The sequence below is a fragment of the Aedes aegypti genome, chromosome 2 (assembly GCF_002204515.2).
Source record: "Aedes aegypti strain LVP_AGWG chromosome 2, AaegL5.0 Primary Assembly, whole genome shotgun sequence".
Lineage (NCBI taxonomy): Eukaryota > Metazoa > Arthropoda > Insecta > Diptera > Culicidae > Aedes > Aedes aegypti.
In genome coordinates this window covers 432,749,798-432,766,173 of record NC_035108.1, presented here as the reverse complement: position 1 = coordinate 432,766,173, position 16,376 = coordinate 432,749,798, and the positions used below count along the sequence as shown (strand labels likewise).

The window sequence follows — 16,376 nt, the reverse complement described above, 5'->3', positions numbered from 1 at the left end:
ATGATTACTTATTTTACTGACAGGAAATAGTAATCATCCTGTAATCAGTTTTGAATTGAGTTACAAATCTCAACAAGAAATTTTTGCCCCACTTTCCCCTATAGTCATTTTTCCAGCTCACATCACATCGAATTTTGTTCGGCGTTTGGTGGGGGTTCGTGGTTCCTCAGTTCACCGAATTCCGTTCGATGGAAAACCTATCTATATTTGGGGACGAAACAGGTTGAACTAGGCTTATCGCGGGTGATGTATCGATCAGACGCAGATAACAAACAACCATTAGTGAGAGTCTGGTTCACTGATGGGAAATGGCGCGAAAACCATGTGGGTGTGATTTGGCCTTGCGCTTGGTTAATCCGCGAAAGCGAAAGTGGCGGGATTGAATACTAAATGTTGGTGTCCCCGAAGGGAATAGTCTGAAGGATAGTAAAAAATAGCACTGAATCGCCTAAAACGCTGGACCAGCGTTTCAACTTCCAATAAACAGAAGAGAATTTCATTTTTCCGAACGGATCAGACGGATAACTAGGATAACTTATTGAATATTGCGTGGTCTGTTTTCTTGGCAGGTAAATACGAAACGAAAACAAAATCGCACACCGACCTTATGATTGCCCTTCCAGCAGACGTTTCCGCTTCGAAGAGAGAAAATCCCAATAATCCACAGGACGAAAATCGCACAATTGCTTGTAGAATAGGAATTATTCATAAACCCGAAGAAGACATGGGTGTCTTTCCCTATTTTCTTTATTTGAGAATGGCTCCGAATCGATTAGTGGTTTACGTTATTGTCGATTTGACGTTACCAGAAGGGTAAATCCTTATGTCCGGGTGATGATATTACCAAGGAATTGGAAACGAAGTCGTCGTCCTCGTAGTTTCATGGATTTCATATTGAACGAATGAAGTCTTGTGTGAGGTTATGAATAATGGAAGAACAATTGAGAGCACTTGTGGATCGATATGAAGAGGAAATTTGGTGGGGTTTTACAATATTCAGTAAGTAATTTGAATAACCACCTATATAGTTTTCCTTTATGCGTTTAACAAAGTGTATTCTGTGCTTTAACGGCTTTGGCGACTTTCAATAGATATCGGTTTAGTTTTTTTTTTGCTGTCGGTCTTTTTCGAGCTGAGAATGCAAAAAGGTTAATCCTGTCTAGTTTGCATAGTGACTACGATTAAGATATCTTAGATCAGTGATCCTCAGCCGTGTTTTTTCAACCATTCTTATTTCTGATAGCGGATAGTTCTCGTAATAATTTAGTTTCATGTTCTTGATGTTGTTGTTGTTTGAGAGGGACTTTAACCCGAAGGTCATTCGTCCCTTAAATGTTCTTGATAACTTTGGGAGTAGAACAGCATCCCAAAGAGAAAAATTGCGGGAATTATCAGATTTAAGAGATACAGCCATCACGTACGGCCCGCGGGCTGCACTTTGGTGACCACGGTCTTAGATCAATCTTGAGACTAAAAGAACAGCATTGATATATCTTTTCAGACACATGCAAAATGGTATAACCCAAGTGGCACTAGGTTCTTGACCTTACTTCCGTAAGGGGCGGTCCATTAATTACGATAGGGTTTATAGGGGGAGGGGGGGTCTGAGATTTCTTACGCGCCATACAATTAATTTTTAATTTTCAAACAAAAAATCTTACCATGGGGGGAGGGGGGGTTGAAAAACTCCGAAAAATGTCTTACGTAATTAATGGATAGCCCCTAAGAGGAATCTTTATCTAGGTAACCTTGTATAGGCCCAGTTTCTGCTACTTTCAGCAAACATAAAATAGAAAAGTTGCGTGCTTCAGATTTTATGATGATCATGCTGCGATTCGGAAACCGAATATTTGCAGATGCCTCCACTGCTCATCATTGCTTTTGTAGAATCTACAAAAAAAAAAAACGGAGCAGATACGTTATTGATATGTTGATATGTACTTAATCACCCTGTACGACATGATGAAAAGTGCTCTACAGAGTTATAGTTGTTCAAGAGGCTTTTTGATCTAAAAGCCTACGAGTATATTACAAGGGTAATATATACTCGTATCATCTGGTTCAGCTTATTAAAATTATGATACGAAAGTGATTCCACTCAATCATCGCACTCGTCGCCAACTCTGACACCTGACAACACCTGACCGGGCCCATCCACTTCCGTCAATGTTGTTATTATTGCTGCTCCCATTTATAATTACGTCGTATCTACGAGAAGAAGACTATGATTAATGAAGTGCCCTACAGACGTCAAGTGTGCTGCTGTCCCGTATATCATTATTGCAGTTGTTGTGGTTGATACAATTAAAATCCCATATCTCGCGTGGCACGTACGCTGGGGATACTTGAAAGTGATTGAAATCTTCGTCACAGGTCCGACCCCACTCAAGTGGTGCGGTCACTTTAATTCAACACCACACTTGAGCTTCCCACAGTTCGTAGTAATCTGTTTGCGCTGAATTGACAGACGAGAGATTATTAGGGCAGAAGCACCGGTTTTGGCCAGCAAAAGTTCTGCCTTAGTGGAATAATCAATGTTACCAAGATAACTATAACAAAACCAAAGAAACACACAGTGGACATTCAACATATTGGCTATAATTGTGTCAAAATATTTACCTACGTTTAGTTATAGCAGTTTTAATATTGATTGTATTAAACGAAATTTTGCCCCACCGGTAATATGGCTAAAATCAGTGCTCTCTACCCTACCGACTGAAGGTGCTGATATGATTTATGTACCCATCGGTTGGATTACCGTACTTCATCGAAAATCAACTGGGTCAGCGGGAAGCCGCAGGCAATATCAAACGGAAACCATACACGTCAACCACAGACCAAGACGATTGAGGTAATCGAAATCTCATTGGCATGTTCAAAAAGTAATTTTAATGTTGCCGATTGCGATTTTCCCTCACAGTGTGAGATGCGGATCGATGTTGGTCATCGAAAGGGGAAAATGAATCCCGGCAGTAAATCATTCCGTAATCCATATGCTATATACTCTGTAGTGAGTATGACTCGTTTTAAAACAAACCAAACGATGTCGGGGACGACGACGACTAAGCAGAACACGTCCAGCAGCTTCACGATTCTATTCCACTCGAATCTTCGGGTAGGAACGATCTGAATTCGTATAGTGACATATAATATACAACCCGAGCAAAATATGAGATATATTGAAAATATTCTAAATGTTACTTTTACTTTCTATCGAAGCAAAGAAATATAGCTTCGACGAAAACGATTACAAACAGTGTTTGGATTTGATCCGAATCAAAACATATTCAGAGAGTGTAACAATTCGTGAACCATAACAGTTCACGACACATCGCAATCGGAGAGCTTTGTCACGAGTTTTATTCACTCTCTCGTTTGGCTCGTGACGAGAGGGTTCAACTCTTAGAGACGACAACGGTATCGAGCGATTCGGGGGATTTATGTTTTTCTTAAAATTGATGATAATTTTCATGTTTTCTGGTAATGCAACCTTAAGCTACTTAAGTATAATCTATTGATCCATCAAAAATTGCTTTGGTTGCAAACATGGCACAGAAAACATATTCACTTTTGTTTCGTGTCTGCAGAGTGTCTACGAATGTTACAAGTGGTGACACACAGCGATCGGCTTTAAGCAGATGCAGATGTGTGCCTCAACGAACAATACAGGTCGGACTCGATTATCCGGAGACTCGATTATCCGGGATTCGATTATCCGGAATTTTAGACTCGATTATCCGGAATTTGTTTTTTGATGTTCTTGTTTTTCAATTTTTATGCATAAAGCTGATATAATTTGGTATTGCAATATACAATATGAATGGTTTTGCAGTTTTGAACGTATTTAAGATAAGGGGGTTTGAAAAAGTGATTTTTTGTGTATGCTGGTCAAAATTTTATTTTTTCTTGTAAAGACCCCTACTGTTCCTAGAAATAATTTTTGGCTACACCACCGCATTATATAAATAAAACAATAAAAAAAAGATAACATTTAAGTTCTTTTATCGAATATTTCCATTAATTTCTGAGTGATTCGATTATCCGGAGGATTCGATTATCCGGAGTGAAAAAAAATCGATACTCCGGATAATCGAGTCCGACCTGTACAGAAGTCATGCGTGTTGTGTGAATGCAGGCGGATGAAAGGGATAAAATTATGGTTGGTGTGTCAATGATTGGTAAATTTTCCAAAGCCTGCATTTTTGAGCTAAATTTATACGAAAAAGGGCAACTTTCTGTACTATCCAACGAGTTCCACTAAGAAATAATCAAAATAGAAAAAGTTTAAATTGATTATCAAATGCCATTTTGATTCTGTTACAAGTCTGCATCTGTGGAAATGAATATATTCTCAAACAACTATACATTCCGGAAATTTATCCTAGAGAATGCTCAGTGATATTGTATGATAACATTGTCAGTCGATTCAGCACATTTTAAAATCAGGAATTCTCTAAACCACTATTAAATAATAAATGGAAAAATATTGGAATATATTAATAAAAGTTTTAATAAATTGCTTAAGCAATCCCTGAATATTGTTTGAGACATTTTTGTGGAATTAATGGAGGAATTTGTATAAGAATCCGCATAATATTTGGTCAGAGTTAAGTAGAGTGGACCAAGTGACATTTTTCATATTTTGAGAAATATGGGTTTGAAGTCTAAAACTATGAATTTTTTTAACTCATGAAAATTATGGCTCCATATTTGAACACATCTTTGGGTTGCTTCCAAACAATATAACGTGAAGTGATAATCATGGAAAAACATACTCTTATCTTCTAATAAAACGATTTTTTAATGGACTAAATGGACTTAGTCCACTCTGACTGAACAATTTCTTGGAAAATAACAATCATTTTACGTTTGCATGATCAAACCTTGGATCAAACTTGGTTCATATCTTTAAGATATACAGATAACCATTTTCCTTCGACATTAGCATTGTAAATTCTTTAGGAATTCTACATCTTCAATTCCGAAATCAGAACCATTACGATTGCTTGAAAACTAAAGTTTTGTTGGGTCAAGGAATTGAAGACTTTTGGTCCGCCAGTAATGCGAAATGTCCTCTTTTAGATATACTTCTGGTAACTCAAAAATGTTCCAGCAAGTAACTATGTAACTAGTAATTAGCTCGCCAAAGTTGTATAAAATATGGTTTTATTGATGTTAACATGATATTTTAACTATGGTTTTGAAACTTTTGCGTAATCTTAGCCATCTAGTATGCAGAATAGAATTTTATATATCAAGTAGGATGTAGTTTGGTTTAAATTGCACGTTTCAACATACCTACAACTACCAGTCTACATACAAAAATCTTCTTTTCTGTCAAACAATACTTTTTCAAAGCATAAAAAAATAACTTTTGAGCATCGAAAGTGTTATGAACTTTGTTGATAAGTATTCTTTAGCAAAAAAGGTTAGAATTATGTGGTAAAATGAGCAGTGTGGATGAGCCCACCTTGAGCACTACCACTTCTCTGGTCACTAAAAGGGATTACCTTCCATACAAACTGCGACCTACGAAGCATTGAGTGAAGGTCGCACAAAACAAAAACAAAAACGATAGACAGATAACGGGAGTTAAAACGAAACGTGGTACAACAAATTATTCTCTTTAAAATCTCACTAAATTACTTAAATTAACTAATTGAATTCGACGATAATTGTAAGTACAAACACAATGTTATTGAAATTAAAATGAAATATAAATAATGAATACGTTAACACACAGATTAAAAGTCATATGAGCGTTGCGGTCAGATAGACAGGCTGGAAAACAGAATTAAAAGAGACTAGAAACGTAAGTAATAACAGACAACATTTATAAAATTATAAAACTAATCAAAATAAAAAATCCGCAGCTTAAAGCATTTCCCAGAAAAACCTGGTGTGCTAAAAAGGCGTCCGAAAATTCTTGCCATCTAATCCACCGTAACAAACTTTAAGGTTTCTAACCTTACAAACGACCTTCGGAATGCTGGGCTCTAAGAAGGCAACAGATAGACGGTCTAGTGTCATTCGACAGCTGACGGAAGAGGAAAGTTCTACAGTCGGTTGCTGTCCTTCTTGTGACCGCCCAGATGTCGCCGACAAGTGGATGGTACAATGTGAGCTTTGCGAAAGGTGGTTCCACTTCTCTTGTGCGAAGGTGAACGAAAGCATAAAGGACCGTAGCTTTGCGTGCACTACATGCGCACTCCCTCCATGTCCGGAGTCCACCAGAACAGGTGCGTCAAGAACCAGTTCAACAAGAAGACGACTGGAACTTCTACGATTGGAGGAGGAGAAGGAGGTACAAGAGAGGATATTAAGGGAACACGCAGAAGAAGAAGCTGCCCAGCAGAAAAAGGCGCAGGAGGAGGAAAAGGATCGAAGGAAAAGGATTATGGAGGAAAAGCTGGAGATCGCGAGACGTTACATCACGAAAAAGTTCGAAGTGCTACAGGAAGAGGAGCAGTCGATCGACGGTAGAAGTCGAAAGAGTAATTTGAGCACACGCAGCAAACTCGACAACGTTCAAAAATGGGTTGAGGATCACGATTTAGCAGCGGCAACTGGGTCCGGGACGAACCATGTCCCCGCTGGTTCCACGCCAATCACTGAAGCTGGCCCCAATCGAGCATCGGTCGAGACTTCTGAAAGTGGTAAACTTCCGACTTCTTCTGCTCATGCTCATGCCCCTCTCGCTCGTGTAGCGGCTACAGAACTGTACGATAAGGACGAAATCGCATCGTGGGGAATATTGGTGCCCCGTTTCGGCCAATACGCATCAAATCCAACTTCCGGATTGAACTCACTACCTCGAACTACTCCTCAAACCACAGTGCAAGATGGGCAAACTTCTCATGCCGCCCCATTCTTCGCAGCAGCTGAAATTTCACCACCTGCATCGGTACAGCAAACTGGGCCGGGGGCGTTTTCCATGGAAATATCTCCACCACCCGCCAACGAGAAATCAAGAGCAGATCTGGAGCGAGACTTACATGAGCTACAACAGCAGTTAGCAAACCTGAAGCGAGCGTCGTCTACTCAGCACTATCCTGAACTGCGTCCGAACAACAGCAGTGAGCCAACGGCAGCTACCACCAGCCTAAGTAACACATTGGGTTCAGGTATGTCAAACTTGCATGCTTCGACACAGGCAGGTCACGTGGTAGACAGACAGGTGCATATTCCGATTAGTTGTTCAGTAAGTCAGGCTTCAGGTTTAGGTCAGGACACTGCTACATATGTGAATCCGATGGTTGTATCATTCCCTTCACAATCAAATCTATCAGGGGTTCCCAATCTTTTATTTAATCATACCTATCAGGCTACCTCCGCCGATTGGTATAGACAATACCACGAAAGTGTCCCTAATTATCGAAGACAAAATCCGCTTCTTCCGGTTAGTACCGCCGCCGGTCGTGTGCCGCGACAATACGAGCAAAGTTTTCCGAATCCTCCGAATCAACATCCACCATTTCCGAGTGGCGTTCCTTCATATCCGTTCGTCGCGAGTGTACCAAGTGTTCCGAACCCGATCGTCACGCCATCAGTATCTCAAGAAGTTGTGCACCATCCTCCCGTCTCGGTTTGTGGTCCGAGCCCCCAGCAAATAGCCGCTAGGCATGTGGTTCCCAAGGAGCTACCGGAATTTTATGGCGATCCGATAGACTGGCCATTGTTCGTGAGCAGCTACAATAATTCGACGCGTATGTGTGGTTATAGCGATGATGAAAATCTCATGCGTCTTCAACGTTGCCTCAAGGGGAACGCTAAGGAGGCAGTGCGAGGGCACCTTTATCATCCGTCATCTGTACCCCAGATCATGGCAACCTTAGAGACACTCTACGGACGCTCGGAACTAATAGTGAAGTGCCTGATGAACAAAGTTCTTGCAACGCCAGCTCCCAAAGCGGACAAGCTGGAGAGCCTTATCAGCTTCGGACTCGTGGTTCAAAATCTCTGCAGTCAGTTGCAGGCTATGGGAATGGATGCCCATTTGTCCAACCCTTCTCTGCTGCAAGAACTAGTGGACAAGCTGCCGGAGAATATCAAGTTGGATTGGGCTTTGCACCAACGACAAGTTCCAGTGGTGGATTTGCGCGCTTTCAGTACGTATATGACCACGATTGTATCGGCAGCCAGCAACGTTACACTCTACGTAGAACCGTTGCGGAAAGTGGATAAACCTAAAGGCAAGGAGAAAGGATTGTCAATGCACATTCATCGGAATCTGAACAGAAAGCCGATCGTAACGTCAGGAAGGAAAGCGGTGGCGCAAGTACAGTCTATCAACCGAAGCCGTGCCTAATGTGCAAGAAAGACGGACACAAAGTGAAGGACTGCATCAGTTTTAAAAAATTGTCGCTGGAAAATCGCTGGAAGTCCGCTCAACAGTTGAGTCTTTGCCGTCGCTGCCTGATTCCGCATGGCAAGTGGCCATGCAAAGCCACAGAATGCGGTGAAAATGATTGTAAGGCGCGTCATCATCGGCTACTGCATCCTGGAAACCCTCAATCACCGACTTCCGAAGCGACCACGTCTACGAGAGGACAGACCACTTCCATTCCGTCAGCAACAGTAAACGTTCATCGACAGCTACCATGCCCGGTGCTTTTTCGCATACTTCCGGTAACCTTATACGGGAAAAAGGTGTCGATCAACACGTTGGCATTTCTCGACGATGGATCATCGTACACGTTGATGGAGAAGTCCTTAGCGGACGAACTAGGTGTTGAAGGCGATACCGAGCCGCTGTGTTTGCAGTGGACCAGCAATATTAAGCGAACCGAATGGGATTCCCAAAACGTGCAGCTAGAAATCTCCGCCGTTGGTAAGAATCAAAAACATTCGCTGGAATTTGTACGAACAGTGGAGAGTTTGAACCTTCCACCGCAATCCTTGCAGTATGAAGAAATTGCACAGAAATTCGAATATCTCAAGGGGCTTCCGGTGGACAGTTATCCCAGTACCGCTCCACGCATTTTAATCGGTGCCGATAATGCAAAGCTATTATTAACCTTAAAGAAGCGCGAAGGGCGGTATAATGAGCCAGTGGCCGCGAAAACAAGGCTAGGGCATCATCTTCTTCACATATGTGAGAGATCGAACGATCAGCAGCTTCATGACGCAGTGAAGGACTTTTTCACCATCGAAAACGTCGGCGTCGCTTTAGCTCCGCTCGTGGAGAGCGAAGAAGATCGAAGATCGCGGGAGATACTAGAAGCGACAACCGTGCGGACACCATCTGGATGTTTCCAAACAGGTTTGTTATGGAAGTTCGACTACATCGAGTTTCCAGAAAACCGATTCATGGCAGAGAAGCGGCTGATGTGCCTGGAACGAAGTTTAGCCAAGAAACCGGAGCTGTACGTCAAAGTTCGTGAACAAATCCTGGATTATCAGACGAAAGGGTATGCTCACAAGCTTACCGAAGAAGAATCAAGTGACAGCGATCCAAGAAGAGTCTGGTATTTGCCGTTGGGGGTGGTGCAAACCCCAAGCAAGCCTGGAAAGGTCAGAGTAGTATGGGATGCCGCAGCAAAAACTGGCGGCGTCTCTTTGAACTCTATGCTACTGAAGGGCCCGGATTTACTCACATCTCTGCCATCCGTATTGTTCCGTTTCCGTGAGCGACAAGTTGCCATAACAGGCGACATTAAGGAAATGTTCCACCAGATCCTGATTCGGCCAGAGGACCGGCAATCTCAGCGCTTCTTGTGGCGGGAGAACTCAGAGGATCCTATACAGGAATTCGTTATGGATGTTGCAACGTTCGGGTCTACCTGTTCACCATGCTCAGCCCAATACATCAAAAATAAGAATGCCGAGGAATGGAAGAACGTATATCCGGAAGCTGCTGCAGCTATCGTGGAGAACACATACGTCGACGACTATGCGAACAGTTCCGACACGGTTGAGGAAGCGGTTCGCATAGCCCTAGAAGTGAAGGAGATCCATGCAAGTGCGGGTTTCGAGATTCGTAATTGGCTCTCGAACTCCCCTCAAGTTCTTCAACGGGTCGGGGAGCAAAGTTTGCAAGTAACGAAATCCTTCATTGCGGAGAAGTCTACCGAATCGGAACGAATTCTAGGGATGGCATGGCAACCGGAAAGCGATGAGTTCACGTTCGCCTTAAGGTTGCGAACCGACGTGCAGCTACTGTTAGCGGAAGAGATTATTCCCACGAAACGTCAAGTCCTGCAAGTTGTAATGAGTATCTTCGATCCCCTAGGACTTGTAGCAGCATTCGTAATCCAAGGCAAGTGCTTAATCCAGGATATTTGGAGAGCCGGCGTGGGCTGGGATGACTATATTCCAAACGACTTGCTTCCTCACTGGCGGCGATGGGTTGATGTGCTTCAAAATTTGAACCAAGTGAGGATTCCTCGCTGCTACTTTCCTGGTTATGATCCTCGAAGCATAGGCAGCCTAGAACTCCACGTGTTTGTTGACGCGAGTGAAACCGCTTACGCTTGTGCTGCCTATTTTCGGATTGTCGACCGCGGGCAAGTGCGTTGCGCATTAGTGTCCGCAAAAACAAAAGTGGCACCCCTCAATCCAATGTCGGTCCCTCGACTAGAGCTGCAGGCCGCAGTCATCGGAGTTCGTCTGATGAAATCGGTTCAGTCGAACCATTCACTACCTATCAAACGTCGTGTCCTCTGGGGTGACTCTAAAACAGTCCAGTCCTGGATACGTTCAGATCAGCGAAAGTACCGTCAATTCGTGGCGTTCCGAGTCAGCGAGATTTTGAACGCAACGAGCCTGGAAGAGTGGAGATGGGTCCCCACGCGGCTCAATGTCGCTGATGCAGCTACGAAGTGGGGCAAAGGACTAAGTTTCAACGCAGATTCTCGGTGGTTTCTCGGGCCTGAATTCCTTTACGAGGACGAGTCTAGATGGCCAAACCAAGAGTACTCCCCACCGAACACTTTGGAAGAAATTCGTTCAATTCACGCTCACCACCGTGTAACTTCGGATCCTTTGATCAACTACCAACGCTTTTCGAATTATCAACGGTTGCTACGGACGGTCGGATACGTTCTCCGTTTCATTGATCGCTGCCGAAGAAGATCGATCACACTTTCTGATCTGGACGTACTTTCGAAAGAGGAATTGTTGAACGCAGAAATTGTGCTGTGGAAGTTGGTTCAGGTTGAAGAATACCCTGATGAAGTAGCTACGATCCGCAGAAACAAATCTCTACGGCCGGAACAAGCGATACGATTGGAAAAGGGAAGCCAAGTCAGCATTTCTCGACGACCATGGAGTGCTGCGAATCGAAGGAAGAATTGATGCGGCCGAATTTGTCCCATACGGACCCAAGCATCCGGTAATTCTCCCTAAGGCGCACCGTTTTACTGAGTTGCTAGTTCTACGATTTCACCAGCGGTATGCGCACGGTTATGGAGAAACTGTGATCAATGAACTGAAACAGATCTACCACATCCCCAACTTGAGAACTGTAGTTCGAAAGGTTGCGAGAAGATGTTCTTGGTGCATTGTCTATAGAGCTGTTCCTAAGACACCGCGGATGGCCGCTAGAGTAACACCGTATGTTCGGCCATTCACCTTCATCGGGATTGATTATTGTGGACCCTTCCTAATTCGCATTGGGCGGAGTAACGTGAAAAGATGGGTGGTACTTATCACCTGTTTGACCATACGGGCTGTACATTTGGAAGTAGCGTGCAGCTTGTCCACTGAATCGTGTAAAATGGCGATAAGGCGGTTCATAGCTAGGAGAGGAGCTCCGCTGGAAATTTATAGTGACCAGGGCACGAACTTCGTAGGAGCTAGTAAGGAGTTGCGGACAGAATCAACGGCGGTAAATCGTGCCTTGGCTGGAACATTTACCAATCGTGAAACACAGTGGCGTTTCAACCCTCCTGCTGCCCCACATATGGGTGGCGTGTGGGAACGTATGGTGCGAACAGTGAAGAATTCGTTGGAGACATTATCGACCAACAGAACACCAGACGAGGAGACGTTTCAGACCCTTTTGATTGAAGTTGAAGGAATAATCAATTCTCGGCCGTTGACGTTTGTACCATTGGGAACTGAAGAAGAGGAAGCTCTTACGCCAAATCATTTCCTGATGCTCAGCTCCAGTAATGTAAATCAACCTCCCCAGGAGCCGGTGGCTGATACCGGGCGAACACTAAGGACTAATTGGGACCAAATACGGAGCCTGTTGGATCAGTTTTGGAAGAAGTGGATAAAAGGATACCTCCCAACTATCTGCCGCCGTACAAAATGGTTCGACGACACCAAACCGGTGAAGGTCGGAGATTTGGTGGTGGTGGTCGAAGGTGTCCGTGCGAAACAGTTGGATGCGCGGGAAGGTTGTGAAGGTGTCTCCCGGCAAAGATGGAAGAATACGAGAAGTAGAGGTGCAGACTACGAAAGGAGTATTTCGGCGTCCTGTTACTAAAGTGGCCGTGCTTGATGTGGCAGTCGATGGCATAGCTGAGGAACACCGAGCAGCAATACGGGTCGGGGAATGTGGATGAGCCCACCTTGAGCACTACCACTTCTCTGGTCACTAAAAGGGATTACCTTCCATACAAACTGCGACCTACGAAGCATTGAGTGAAGGTCGCACAAAACAAAAACAAAAACGATAGACAGATAACGGGAGTTAAAACGAAACGTGGTACAACAAATTATTCTCTTTAAAATCTCACTAAATTACTTAAATTAACTAATTGAATTCGACGATAATTGTAAGTACAAACACAATGTTATTGAAATTAAAATGAAATATAAATAATGAATACGTTAACACACAGATTAAAAGTCATATGAGCGTTGCGGTCAGATAGACAGGCTGGAAAACAGAATTAAAAGAGACTAGAAACGTAAGTAATAACAGACAACATTTATAAAATTATAAAACTAATCAAAATAAAAAATCCGCAGCTTAAAGCATTTCCCAGAAAAACCTGGTGTGCTAAAAAGGCGTCCGAAAATTCTTGCCATCTAATCCACCGTAACAAGCAGATAAACCGTCATAACTCACTACACTTTTTTATATTAAATTTAGGGAGGGATTATTAGAGTATGTTTAAAACTACCAATTGAACTTTGACACTTCACTTTTTGGTGAAGTGTTAAAGTTCAATTGGTAGTCTGTCATAACTACTGGTAAATTTGCATACAAGGGGCTGGACAGCTTTGCTCAGAGCAACTCTCTAAACACCGAGCAAGCTTGAGTTACTCGCTTTTTGCTCAAGATTATGTACGGTTACTTAGATCTCAAAAGCAATCGACATCAGTTGTGTGCGGCACCCCAAAGATGGGGTGCGATCTGCTCCTTGGCCGTCGTTCATGTCCCGTACGAGAAACGTTGCATTATATTGCTCAAGGTTTTCAAGGAAAAGCGTTTCCTAAGATTCTTGAGGCGCAAGCTTAGTCATGACCCACATGTCAAAGGCAACTCACAAGAAAACAGGGGTTACGGCTTTTGTGTGTGAGAACTTACTGTACGCTGTTTATAGAATGTTAATGAATAAATAAAATGATAAATTATAGACAAATTCTTTTTAAAACTCAGGTGGAATTTTTCTTCTCACATTATGCAGCGAAATGTAATTTACACTTCTTGTCAAACCTCTGGGGTAAACTTCCACATTGATGAATAATTGAAGTTCTATGCATTATGTACATCAACTCTGTACTCAGCTGTTGATGTAATTATTTATATAAAAGGTTTTGGTTTAGGAAAGAGTATATTTTTCGGAAAAAGCCTGCCGTTCAAGGGAAGAGCGTTTGATACAAAAATCCCGTTCCAGAAGTGGTAGACTGGCATATGCTCGTGAACACTACTCAAGAATGACATTGTTTTCAACACACTAACGACAAGTTACTACACGGGTTGCTATGGGAGCTTAAAATAAAGCAACGAGAGTTGCTCAGAGTTACTCCGTATCTCGCTCAAGAGTTTGCTCAAAAGCAAAAGCTGTCCCGCCCCTAGTTTGCATATAAGTTGAATGAAATCGATGAATATTACATTTTCAACATACAATATCTCTAAAATACGTCTACTATGAATTTCAGAAACTGCATGGGATTAAGCAAACCTAAATAAAGTGAATAGGGGTGTATCATCGCTTAAGAAAAATGTTCCGCAGTGTTATTTGAGGAATTTCAAGAGAAATGCCTGGAGATATTTTTGAGCTTGAACATATTGAATTTTAATTGAATCTATATATTTTCGCTTAATCAGTATACTTTTTCTGACAACTTCTACTTTTTCAAAACTAACTGCTTTTTTTCTGAATATATGAGTTTTTTTTTCAAGAACCTAGTCTGCTTTATGGAAAGCTCTCTCCCAAAATATCCAAGTTTTCTAGAACCTCATAATTTCCAAAAATATCATCATTTCCTTTTGAAAAGATTGGCTGTCTTCAGGAATTCAAAGCCTTTATCCGAAATTAATTTGTTTGTTGAAATTTTCTACTTCTCAATTTTTTCTGGGATTATCAGCTCCATTTAGGAATCATTAGCACAACAATAATGTCAAAATGGAAACAATCTGCGACAGAAACAACTATGGAGAGCATAATTATTTGACTGGACCCAAAATTTGGATAGACTTTAGATCACTAAGTGAAGTTGTCTTGATAATTGAACATTTGAAACTGGAAGTGAGAAATCGTTCAACAGTGAGACATCGAAAAAAATCCCTTATTTTTTAGGATATCTTCTCAGGCGATACGTCAAATTTTTAACAATTTTCAAACATCTCTACTTTTTCAAAAAAGCTTCTACTTGAAGGAAGTGTTATTCTTCGCATACATTACTCTTTCTAAAATCTTTCTTTTTTACTGATACACTATCTTGATTGGATCATGATTTCTCAAATATTTGATTTTTTTTTGCGGTATGGGGTGATGTCTTATACTGGGGGATCTCCAACTATATTTCTGAAGATTACCCTGGAGAAAGTTAGATCAGCAGTAGGAACCAGAAGGAAACAGAATTGATACCTGTCCTCTTTGGAGGAATTTCCGGACGATCCATGGAAATAATCTTGGAATGCCTGCATAAATTTTTTTTCAATGAAACTGCTTGTCTTAAGCAATCCCTGGATTACTTTTAGAAAAAATTCTGTGAAATTTTGTGGAGATATTTGAATAGAAATCTGTTTAAAAAATTGAAGGAATCGAAGTGAAACTTCTCAAAAAATCTTTCACTACAGATATTCTTGAAGTTCAAACCGAAAGAATTTCTTGAAAAAATACATGTGGAATTTCTTAGGGTTTACAATTTTAAAAACAATTCTTAAAAATATAGGGATCATTTGAGTTTCTTGGAGTCGTTTTCTGGAAAATTCCTGAAGTAATTATTGGGAGTATTTCTGGAGGTGTTTCTGAAGATATTCTCAAAAAAATTTCTGCATTGCATTAATTTTGGGTGACATCCCTCCGGAAACTTTGGATGGTTGAAGAAATGATAAAGAATTCATAAAGAAATAGGTACAAGAATTTCAAGGGGAAACACCATTCGAGTAACTATTTCCAAGAAATCTTGTTGCAATTTGTGGAGGAATGCAAGGAAAAGTTTTTGGTTAAACTATTGCAGAAAAGCAAGCTTATTACTTACAGTAGCTATCTTGTTCGTTAAGAGCATAGTTGGGAAACAGTGTTCCGAAAGAATCATCTGAGGAGCTATTCTAGAAGATGGGTGGGGAGAAATTCAAGGAATAATTCCTGAAGATCTTGCAAGAAATATAACAAAAATTTCTGAAGTAATTCTTAGCGGTATTCTAGAAAAAAACTCTTGAAGAAATATTTGTGATTATCATTAGATGAATTCCAAGAGAAATCCCTGGAGAAATGTCTTCAAAATGCCTGGTTATTTGTTGTGGCAATTTGTGGATAAAACCATAGAGATTTCCAGCGAATACTTATTGATAAATTCCTGGACAAATTTATAATGTATCGCTGGGGATTGTGTTACTTTTCCCGAATGTCGTTTTCCCGAACACCGATTCCCCAAAAATTTACTGTCCTCAGCATTTTTGACAATATGTGTTTAGCCGAGAATGATCACATATCTCCTTCTTTTTATTGGTATCGTTCTTTCTAATTCAGCACCCTGTCACTAGGCAGTATTCTTGCACCTTTTTAAACTGTATCACTTTTCGGGGAAACGGGTCATACGGGGAACCGGCATTCGGGGAAATAACATTCGGGAAAACAACATTCGGGGAAAAGTTGCATAATCATCCCTGGGACAGTCCCTAGAGAAATTCAACCGGAAACCACAGCTTATTTCTAATTTTGGTTTTTCAAATCCATGGATTTGCGCCGAATCAGTATATTAACACACTCTTATGAAATATCATTTAAAATTAAGTTCATTAAGATGCA

General features: G+C 41.6%; 1 protein-coding gene across 1 annotated transcript in view; it reads right to left on the bottom strand.

The window, feature by feature from the left end:
• LOC5575569 (centaurin-gamma-1A) overlaps positions 1-16,376 on the bottom strand; it is a 649,196-nt gene that overhangs the window by 495,601 nt on the left and 137,219 nt on the right. The window lies entirely within an intron of this gene.